The following is an 11,981-nucleotide window of genomic DNA, read 5'->3' on the forward strand; positions in this document are numbered from 1 at the left end:
ATGCCGCGTGGAGGAAGAAGGCCCACGGGTTGTAAACTTCTTTTCCCGGAGAAGAAGCAATGACGGTATCTGGGCAATAAGCATCGGCTAAATGGTAATTGTTTATTCAAAAAGCCTTCTGAAGAAAGCCCAATGTTAAAATTGATCATTACTTTTTTTTTTCCTTTCTTTTCAGAGAAAGTGATGTCACTAGGAAACAATATCCTCCTATTTCTGTCTTTTAGAAGCTTTACAAATTTTAACTAGGTTGTTGATCTTGACAATCCTGTTAGGCACAAGCTGGACTCACCACCACTGAACGTTTGGAAAGATCTTGACTGCTTGATATATTAAACTAGTTCTGATAGCGGAAGGGCAGCAAAATAGGCGAGAGGTAAGAGAGAGATTTATTTATCTAGAGAGAGATACATGTCCAGTCCTTTGGCTAGCAATTTTCAAAGATGCTTATGTAAGAAAGTGACAAATGTGAAACCCATCCACAGCAACACCTCACCATTTCAAGTTTCTCTCAATTTGATTTTGATTCCTTTCTTGTACCTCCAAAAAAGGGCTTCTCTTGGTCATCAAGGCTACATGAACTGCTATTTCCAAATTGTCCTCCATCTACTTCATAATGTCAAATTCCTACTTGTTAATTTCAAATGCAAAGAGAAAAAAGATAATATGTTTCATGTAATGTAATGCCTAATGTCTTATGTTCTTTGATTCTTTCTTTTTGACTTTCTTATTCTTTTAATCCAATTTCTTTTGGATTGCATCAATTTATGAGATTGGTATACGACACAAAGTTAATTGGAAATTCATACTATTACTACTTATCAATGCACTTATTTGATAAACTTGATTGGTATTTTTTCTTTTTTCTAGGTATTTGCATGAATCTTGTCTTCTACTTATTAGTAGAGTTTCCTCCAATGATGATGGGACCATGACATGTGAAACCTTTATTTTAAAAAACTTATTGTGTTCCTACGTTATTGTGAGCAAGGCACATATTTCTTATTACATTTAGTACCATCCATATAGATATGGGATCTTTTGTCTCCAAGCAAGTGATCTGGTTTGTTACGTGTTTTGTTCCAATTGAACTTCTGTGGGGACTTGACTACCTTGTCATCCCATGAATAAACCATTTATCAGATTCTTGTGTCTAGTCTTGTGAAAATTTATTAATTTTTTATTCATCTACAAAATTTGCCTCAAAAGGTTACATGATGTCATTAAAAAAAAAAATTATAAAAACACTACATTTAGCAGTGTGTATAAGTCTCTCTCTCTCTCTATTTCATTTTTTTTTTTAAATGAAACATTACATTTAGTGGTGTTTATGAACAAATGCCGCTACATCTGGCTTATATGTCCCGACATTGAAGACAAAACAAAGCTGAAAATATTTCCTTTAAAGGTTTTAACATTGTAACGACGTTACTATAAATGCTGTTGTATATATAATCTTTTAGTGGCATTTCTTATATGGCATATAATGCTGTTGTTCCTCCTCCAGAATGTCAATCCACAATAGATGTCATCCCCTTCTCAAGGACTTCTTGTAAAGCCCAAATATCTACCACAAAGTAGCTCTGATCGGGCTCGAATATTGTGGATATGTAGATATGAGTTCTTTTGCTCCCATTTTAAATTTTTGACCAATCAAAGCTGGCCATGTGGCAAAAGTAGAACTCAGAAAAACTAAGGGCACCAATTGAGTGCACACTATTGCATGAACTTTCAAGTTCCAAGAGGATGCATTATGCTTAAACCTAGAGAACAGTGACATTTGATTGAATTGGATCATGAAATTTGACATGTGATTGGTGTAGAACATTTTTCTTCCCATGATTGTAGTTTTTGGATTCTTTATATCACTTAACCCCGCATCACTCTTTAACGGGATTCGTTTTGACTATAAGAAATGCTGATGTGGCCAATGGTGACCATCAAATGCATTTCATGATTTTCCACATGTCAAATTTTATAGCTCTAATCTATTAAAAGACCCACAGTTTATTGTGCTTTTCTCTTTGTATTTCTCACTGAATAAATTAAATCGGTCTTATTTTCAACAAGAATTCAGCATTTCCCATTACGCATTTAAGAAATTTGAGCTGAAACTTAACACCTGGGCTGGGAAGCTGGGCTTTACTTGTTGGAAAAATTTGTGCCTCTACAAGGTGCCCAATGTCATTTATAGAGGGCTTGGTCCTCATACATCATCAGGGTAATACATAGGATCTGAAAGCATGAATGAAATTGCTAAAACAAGGAGTTCTAATCCTCAATAATGAAGGGCCTTAACCCCGTGATGAAAAGCTACTCAAAGCCTTATGTGGTAGCATAGTTGATGAGCAATGAACTTGGTACGAGCCATAAACTTGGACGTCTTAAGTTTGACTGCCACTAGGCACACCTTGGGCTACTCACACAGGGATACTTAGTGCTCTTCATTGCTAGCTTTTAATGAAAGTTGAATGGTTCTCTAGTATGACACAGTCCATACGGTTGTGGGGTCAATATGTGCCCGTGGGACTAGTCAGGCCAAAGACCTAGATACCCATCGTTAGTAAAAAAAAAAAAAAAACTTGGATGCCTTCCCTTTTGATTTATAAATCATCATTTACATATATCCATTTTGTCAATATTAGCATCTTTATTTTTATTTCTATAATATGGCCCAGAGACACCCCAGAAGTTTAAAAAGTTTACTTGAAGCCACACGAAATCTGATGGTGTTAAGTCTATTGTTAGTGATTGAATGAATAGACCATTGTACCCATATGATTTATTCAATTGAAATTTCTGAAGGAATCTGACAATAATACTGGGGTGTCCAAATAATTAACCCTTTTTAAATACTCAATTGGTGCATATAAACCAAATAACAAAAAAAAAAAAAAAACTGAAGAAGAATTGTATTGATGTTTATTCCAAACGAATCGCTATTAATAAGTGTTTAATTGCTTCCATATTAGATTTTCAGAAATTATTTGTTTTCATTTTAATGGCTAATGGTAAACAGAGAGATGCAGTATAAGATTTTAAATTTCCAATTCTTATCCATTATTTATTTTGGTGAATCATTCTATTAGGATGTAAAGTTTTTCGAGTAGGAATTTCAACCATTTCTATAAGAAATGAAGAAAAGGTTATTGGTTCAATTAGCCAACAACCCCACAACAAAATGCATTTGCTGTGAGAAGACACAGCTTATGCATTTCTGGTTTTATCAGACTTTATTGTAGTTTTTTAACGTGTTTAAACAATTAAAAAGGGAAACACGTTTAAAATCGTGTTTTTACCAACTAGGGTTCTGTAGATATATGGAGAATTTCTTAAATGAATTTCTAGCACAAAGGGCCTAAACCTACCATCTGGTTGGATGTTGGTAGGTGAGTGACGTGAGTCATAAGGTCTTACATATGGAAGTTTTTGCCTTTCTTTATTCTTCTCCCATTTGCTTTATTTATTTATATTTTATATTTTATATTTTATAATTTTAATAACGAAAGGTGTTTGGATTTTGGAGTGGGAATAGTTCCTATCGACCCCACAAGTCATTTTTCTGTTCAAAGATACAGGAAAAAAGGCAAATGACAAGCATTCTCATTCTAAACACGACCCATTTTTTGGAGTTATTTAAGACTTAACTTGTTGAACATAATGTCTACCTAATTGACTATATCTCTTTCCCGAGCTCTGATTGACCTGATTATTTCACCAACTTGAAGCTAACTTAATGACCTATATTTTTCGTTATATCACCTTCAACTCAAATTCAATATATGAACCTTGAAACTAAAGTACAAACTAATGTATTTGTTAGAAAAATGTTTCTAAAATGATGACTCCCAACTCCAAATGAACATATATCACTACTAGAGTGTATTAACTATGTTGACAGCATTGAACAACATCATAGCTAGCACATTGCTCAATAAGACTTTAGACATGTGTGGTGTATAAATTTAGAACTGGTGTTAAGAATTGGTGTTAGATGAAATTCAATGATATGCCTTAGAATTTATAATAAGACATGAGTTATATATGCATTAATACTAGATATTGTAGTTGTTTTGAATATTAGCTGTAGGTATTCATATAATAATTTCTTAATTTATATATGTATAATATCTTTTTTTTTTTCTATTTGTTTAAAATCTACACGTTTAAAATTTGTATCGTTTTTTTCCTATTTTGTTATTGTTCTCTATTTTTTGACCATTTATTTAATGTATTTAAAAATTTTCTACTATTTAAAACCCGTACTTTTAATTACCCTTTTTTTTTTTTTTTTTTTTTTTTTTTAATGTTCTCACTTTGCTAATTATTGGTGGGATCCTAAGGAAAGTACAAGAGTAGTGTCAAAAGGATTTGAGCCTATAGTTTTCAACCCCACTGGGGTTTCCCGATTTGTTTGTTTCCTTTTAAAGTCTTAATTCTTCATTTTTTAATTGAATTATTGCACTGTGGTTTCGCAACACCAGCAGTGTCTGTCCCCCACAGAATGGAAACTTTGAATAGACAGTCATCAGAACAGCTCATAAGTGATAGTGACCTTATGCAAAGTGTGTTGTTCTTGTTTAAATTTATTTTATTCTGTCATCAAATCGTCAGACATTTGTTCTGTATGAAATGTCAGTGTGATCTTTTGAAAATGAAGCCCATTGTGCACCTCACTTGACACTTCTACCCTCTTCTACCGTTTGCTTTTTAATTTTAAAGAAGATTATGTCTTTAGATCCTTGGCTTAATGGATCAATGGATGTTTTTTCTTATCACTTCTATCTACTTCCTCTTTCTCTGTCTGCTTTAATTTAAAAGAAGAGAAAATTGCATTGTCACCCTTTGAATTTTAGTCTTTATTCAATGCCATTCTTTGCACTTTTTGAAATACCAAAGATATCCTCTAATAATTTAAAAAATTTCAAATCCATCCTTACCATTAGCCATCCCAGTTAACTATTGGAAGATCTATTAGTTTTTGTTTAAAATATCCAAAACACCCTCATTCAAGGTGATTTGACCACCTTACCCTTGCCTCTTCTTCTAAACCAAAACCTACAACTATAGAAATCATCGGTCACTTGCGCTGCCTCAGGCAAGGCCAGTACCATGAATCCATATGTACCATGTCTAAGGGAGATTAGATTAAATGTATTGGTTATACACTAATAAACATGTATGTTCTTCAATAGAATATTTACTTCAAGATGATCACTCTCCAATCTCCATATAAATATAGTATAATTTCAAAGAGACGAAAAGAGAAAAATTAGTTGCTAGCGCTAGTGTTGGGTAAGGATTAACGACCAAATTTGCCGTCTCCAATCGCTGCAACCATGGGCAAGGGAGGCGGCTGTGTACCCAGTAAAAAGTGTATGCCATTAGCTACTTCCAACAATCCTTTGAAGACTGTCGCAGATGCTCTAATCGTCGTCGACGATAAGACCATCACTGTTGATGCCACTCCTACAGGCGAAGTCACGATTTCATCTCCAGCTGTGAAGTTGAAGCTATTTATCGTCTACTACTCCATGTATGGCCATGTGGAGGGTTTGGCAAAGAGAATGAAGAAAGGGATTGATGGGATCAAGGGGACCGAGGGTTTCTTGTACCGTGTTCCTGAGATTCTGTCAGATGAGATTCTCGAGAAAATGAAGGCTCCTCCCAAAGACAAATTGATCCCATTGATATCTGCGGTGGAATTGGCGTAGCTGATGGGTTTCTGTTTGGGTTTCCGACCAGGTATGGATCTATAGCTGCCCAGATGAAGTCTTTCTTCGACACGACTGGGCAGTTGTGGAAGGAACAAAAGCTTGCAGGGAAGCCGACTGGGTTCTTTGTAAGCATTGGCACGCAAGGAGGCAGCCAAGAAACCACTGCGGCGTAAGCCTACTCATCACTTATTCAAGAATGCCTTTGTTAAGGGGTGTTATGTGGCGACAAGGAGCAACTGTTCGGGCATCCTCAATGGCCCAGCCACCGGTGCAGCCGTTGCGGAGCTCATTGTGCTTCTAAACACTTGTTTGGTTCATGTTTACGGTTAGGAAAACCTAAAATTACAACCATTGAAGGCTAATCTTCGCCCAAAAAAATGGGTAGCCACAAACCTTCGTCGGAGGGGATGGGAGGGGAGTTGCAGGTTTTGGTTTAGAAGAAGGGGTAAGGGTAAGGGTAAGGTGGTCAAATCACCTTGAGTGAGGGTGTTTTGGACATTTTAAACAAAAACTAACAGATCTTCCAACAGTTAACTGGGATGGCTAACGACAGGGATGGATTTGAAATTTTTTAAATTATTAGGGGGTCTCTTTGGTATTTTGAAAAGTACAGGGGGTGGTAATGCAATTTTCTCTTAAAAAAAAAGGATTCTCAATGAAATCTCTATATATGATAGGTAAATTATAGACGTATACAAAAGTATGTGGATTATAGATTAATATTATTTTCTAACAGGAAGTATAAATGAGGAAATATTCTACAAAAAGAAGTATAAATGAGGAAATACATAAAAAAAAAAAAAAAAAATAAAAAACTTTAGTAGTGGTTTTATAAACTATCGTTCGATATAGACCTATTAGAGTCTATGGATATGGTGTGATATATCAGATCTGGATCCTCTTTAGTGGACCTAATGGTCATTGGCCAATTAGAAGAACTAGGCACACACCTCTAGTCGTACGATGCGAACTGGGAGCACTTGAGAGGATTTGCATCCGTAAATACTACCAGGAATATCTATAAACAACATCAATTTTATTTAACAAAAACTAAATAAAATAAAGAATGACTATATATATACATATTTGTATATATTAGTAAAAATTACACGTGCATGGCCATATGTTGAGGGTGAGAGGATTTGTGAGAGAGAGAGAGAGAGAGAGAGAGAGAGAGAGAGAGAGGTGTCCAACTCAAAATAAATAATATAAAAAATGTTATCCTCAATTCATCTATCAAATATCAATAATGCATTTTTTTTTTCTCTTTTTTCCCATTTTTTTTGGTTAAAGAAAAATTACTTTCTTGGATCACAAATAAGTCAAATATGTGAATTTGTATACATGGATATTAAAAATATTATCGTGACTTAGGAGTGCATTCTACTTTAGCATGCATTGTTTGTTTGACGTAATGTTCTTGGAACTGAAGTTTATTTATTTTCAATGTTAGACAAGCTCAAAAGAAAATGGTATCTTGAAAGGTCTATAGGGCATTATGAATGGCACAATAATACTTTGAGATGAAAACCAAATAGTGTCAGGAAAATGATTTGAATCACCATTCTTCAATATTACAAATTAAAACCAAAACCATTTGTTCTATAATTTTTCCATTTAGTATAAAGTATATAGAATAATTTATAAAACTGAAACCACGAGAAAAATTACTACAATAATTCAAAACACAAACAGGCTGTTAGGCTACTTTATAGGAAAACTTTAAGCAACATTTCCATACCTTCCTTATATTGTCACTGAAACAAGAGATAACTAATTAGAGCATTCTAAGGAGCTGCTACAATGAACATAAATCTCAAAATAAGTAGTCAGCTAAGATGGCAAAATATGGTTGAATCAGCTAAATAAATATTCATAAAAAATCATTAGAAAAAAATCAAGTAACCTTCAATGCCTTTATAGTTGATAAGATAATGAGGCCCTCAATGCATAAAAAAAATAAAGATTCATATAAAAAAAAGGTAACAGCCTATCTTAGGAATTGAGAAATTCCATAGTATGTTCAACTTAAATATTGATAATGACAAGGAATTTGAGAGAAATATTTTATAATTCTGACATTTTTCACAGTGTCAACAAAGTTGCAGAGAAGCCCGACTTCTAATCATCGTTTCAAGATGGGTTCGGTTGTTGCTGCTTAGTGCTAGAGTTGTGCCAACATTGTTGCTCTCACATATTCGAGATTGGATTCGGTTGGAGACAAGTCGAGGGATTGGCGAGTAAAGTGAACTAAGAAGAGAACTTTGAAAGAGTGAACAGGAATTAGAAAAATCTCTTTTATCCGCAACTATGACAAAGGGATTTGAAAGAAATAATTCATATTTTTTACCGATTTCTGATTTAGATACTCACAGAAGAGTAAATCCTTAGAAATTAACACTTTGATAAACTGCATGATATCACTTACATTGGATAAGATGAAAAGAAAAAAGTTCTATTGTAATTGAAACCATCGACTCCTCGGACTCTCAATCAATGATAAGGACTTACAACAATTTCAATATTTTTTAATATTTTTATTCTATATATACAAAGTAAACTAAGAAAATTGGAACTATAGGAATAAAAAGAAGTCCCAGAACAAAAGGACTATGAATAATAATAATAATAAATAAAAATCAATGCATAGATTTCGATTCAGACATGGTATATTACATTAAAAGCAACTTTAAGACCATCCATAAATGCATTCAAAATATTTATACGGGTAAATAAAATCAATCCTTCTGCCAATGTATCATATCCATTAACATAAAAATTAAAAAAACACAAAAAATATTTATGAGGAGTAGAATCCATATCAAGATAGTACTGCTCGAAGGTCCCAATAACATGGTAGGGAGTCTTGGAAGTTTGATCCAGTAGCCATGACTCTCTAATTGCCATGGAATTGGGTCAAATTCTTTCTTCACCCATTATATCACTAAAGAAATTAAAAAAAAAAAAAATCACAAATTAAAAAAAAAAAATCTAACATTAAGGCTAGATATAAGTTGATAAAAACAAATTTAACACCATTGGCCCACTCCAAGTAGTCCTTCAAAAACCTGCACCACCAACCTGCACCCCCCCCCCCCCCAAAAAAAAAAAAGATGAAGTAATAATCTAATTAACAACTTACATGAACTGGTATTATCGAGAAATTTATAATTCTAATGTGTGAATTTCTGCCTTGCATTTTTTATTCCTATAAATTCAAAAGCGCAATCATAGGATGAAGAAACACTGGATATAGAAGAAACATACTATTCTTCCATTGGACTAATTTCTGGAATATTTGCAGGAGGAGGTATATCCATTGTAACATCTTATAAAGAGCAAAAGTCCCTGTCAAATGTTGAACAGTACTTGGCATTCAAAATATCAGAAACAATAAGTATCAATGGCATAACTAATTTGCTAAAGTTCATAGACCTCAGTAATGAAGAAAGTAATATAAGGATTTCATTTAATGGGGATCTGATTTGTAAAAACCAAACATTCACTCACAGATTGTACAATTCCAATATATTTTCAAATAGAATATTAAAAGAAATAAAATAAATAAATAAAAGAAGTTCTCAAAAGCAAGCACCAATTATCCAAGACTAAAACCTATCAATGTAATCTCTTCACAATTGTTGAGATGATTATCTAGCGATCTGAGAAGCAAAATACAAACATTAAATCAACAAGTTGAAACAGAACATAAGATACACATATGATAGCAGGATCAGAAAAATATTACCCATCAAAAGAGAACAAATCATCCAAATTCCAAGCATCAAGCTCTAATGTTTCTAAGAAAGTAACAACGTAAAACGGAGCATGAATTTCATCCTCTGGTAGATTAACATCTCTTGAACCAAAGACAATATTTATTGACTGCCATATCATATTGTTGTCATGCCAAAGATACTACACCTTTGAATATATAACACCGTCACCCAATAGAAGGTGCACTGACAATCTTAGCGCAATTGGGACTTCCAGGAACATTATACTATCTAAAGGCACCATCAGAAGCAAACACTAGGAAGAAATTAACTCAAGTAAAAGAAACACATATTAGACATTACATACACATTGAATCAAGGAACACGTAGAATAATCATAATAAACTACCAATAAATAGCACAAAGGGATGGCAACAAAGCATCATCTCGAGATATACTGGAGATGTGGCACTTATAAAGAGTTCCCATTTGATGGGTCCAACCCGTATGGGATAAGGTACTCATACAAAATTAGAACGACCTTCTTGGCCCTCCAAGAGAACAAATTTTTCTAAATTCTTTAAAAAAATTCAGAATTTCAAGATGCCTTTCCGGCTTTTAGTGATAAACAGTAAGGAATAGGGATGAACTGAAGAAAAGAAAGAATAAGTAATTACTTCAGAAGACTAAAAAAATATCAAAGGAGAGTTTAGCTTTGCCCAAATTTGTTCCAATTTTAAACCCATTTACAAACATTTGAACAGCGTCGAATGAGAGAAATAACGATGAAAACATACTGATAGATGAAGGTATATCAGTGGCTATGATTTGGGGTTTTCAAATCTGTTGCATATGCGCTGCCATCCAAATCATCCATAAAGGACTTCTCTCTGCAAGAAAGCTGTGTGAATAGAACATCTTCAAGCTGTAGGGTTTCGACTTTAGATTTCTGGTTTATCGATTTTATTCGTTCTTTGGTTTCTGATTTTTATCAGTATTAGAACAAAGAATGTGAAATTATAAAAAGGAAAGAAGAAATGAATAATAGCTCATTAGAGAGTTATTATTGATTAAGAAACTAAAACGAAATTAGGAAAATTAGGAAAGTAATTGGGGAAAGATATAGATTTTTATTTTTTAGTATAAATATAGAATAATATAAAATTAGATTGTGGGCCTTGTGGCAAGATAGAAAAATAGAAAGAGAAAGGAACATGCGTGTCTGAGAGAGAGAGAGAGAGAGGAGGGCATGAGAGTATGAGGGTTTTTTTTTTTTTAATGAAAAAGTGAGGATGATAATATTTAGTTTATTTTTTTTTAGTAGAAAGGCGTGTGTGTGTGTGTGTGTGAGAGAGAGAGAGAGAGAGAGAGAGAGAGAATAGTGGGTGAGTGACTTTAATAAAGAAAATAATTTTTAACTAAATAAAGAAACTATTTAAAAACTAATAATACTTTCTAAATATTATAGAGTGAGTGGAGGGACTGAGTTTAATAAAGAAGCTAAAACTAATTTTTTAAATGAGCAAAGAGACTAATTTTTAATTATAAGAAAAAAACAAAGGGTACCAAAAATAGAATAAATAAGAAAGACCAACAAAAGTGATAATGAATAATAGCTCATTAGAGAGTCATTATTGGTTAAGAAACTAAAACGAAATTAGGAAAATTAGGAAAGTAATTGGGGGAAAATATAGATTTTTTTTTCTACAGTATAAATATAGAATAATATAATATTAGATTTTGGCAAGATAAAAAGAGAGAGAGAGAGAGAGAGAGGAGGCCGTGAGAGTATGAGGTTTTATTTTATATATATATATATATATATATATTTTTTTTTTTTTTTTTTTTTATGGCATCGTTTTCTCTTTCTTAGATTCAAAGCTGTTTTAGTAATTGATGGTAGTTACTTCTCACATGTCTTTCTCTATTTTATCTTTAGAAATTTTGTCCACTTTATTTCAGTATTCGTGGATGTGTATAGATGGAAGTGATTGATTTGATGTTCGTCTTTCTTTAGCAAGAAGACATACAGAGACTTTGTTAAACATGGGGTTCAACTTTCAGCATTTCGTAAAGAAGGTATTGGAGGTGATTCACATGGAGCTTCATATTGGTAAATGTTATAATTTATATTTATTTTATTATAATTAAGTTTCAAAATGAGGTTTTTCTTTTATGTGTTTTATGACTTGTAATGGTGTGAGGTCAAGGTAGTGAAAAATGGTCAATAACACCTTATGGAAGCCTTAAATTCCATTCATGACCATTACCATGAGTGGAGAGGTGGACAAAGAGAATTGATTGGGATTAATTTCATTTATGAAATTAATTCTTAATTCATGTCATAGGTTATTGTCAAATGGAGGTAAATGGTCAATGTCATTATGTGGGTACCCTAAAGTCAAATTCATGGTCACTACCATAAGTGAGGAGGTGGGCCAGAAAATGGTCAATAACACCCTATAAGAGTTCTAAATTTCATTCATGGCCATTATCATGAGTGGGGAGGTGAGCTAAGGAATTGATTTAGGATTAATTCAATTTATTGAAT

At 33.1% G+C, this 11,981-nt stretch overlaps 1 long non-coding RNA gene and 1 pseudogene across 1 annotated transcript; one reads left to right on the forward strand and one right to left on the reverse strand.

Moving 5' to 3' along the window:
* The first annotated feature begins 5,336 nt into the window (after positions 1-5,336).
* On the forward strand, positions 5,337-5,887 carry LOC122066125 (annotated as a pseudogene).
* A 2,447-nt stretch (positions 5,888-8,334) lies between these two features.
* On the reverse strand, positions 8,335-10,397 carry LOC122066124. The gene is made up of 2 exons (XR_006136246.1): positions 10,228-10,397; positions 8,335-8,658 (listed from the first exon to the last, which is right to left on the reverse strand). It is a non-coding gene; the product is annotated as an uncharacterized LOC122066124 (long non-coding RNA).
* Between the last annotated feature and the right edge of the window lie 1,584 nt (positions 10,398-11,981).

This window comes from Macadamia integrifolia, unplaced genomic scaffold, assembly GCF_013358625.1.
Source record: "Macadamia integrifolia cultivar HAES 741 unplaced genomic scaffold, SCU_Mint_v3 scaffold2246, whole genome shotgun sequence".
NCBI lineage: Eukaryota > Viridiplantae > Streptophyta > Magnoliopsida > Proteales > Proteaceae > Macadamia > Macadamia integrifolia.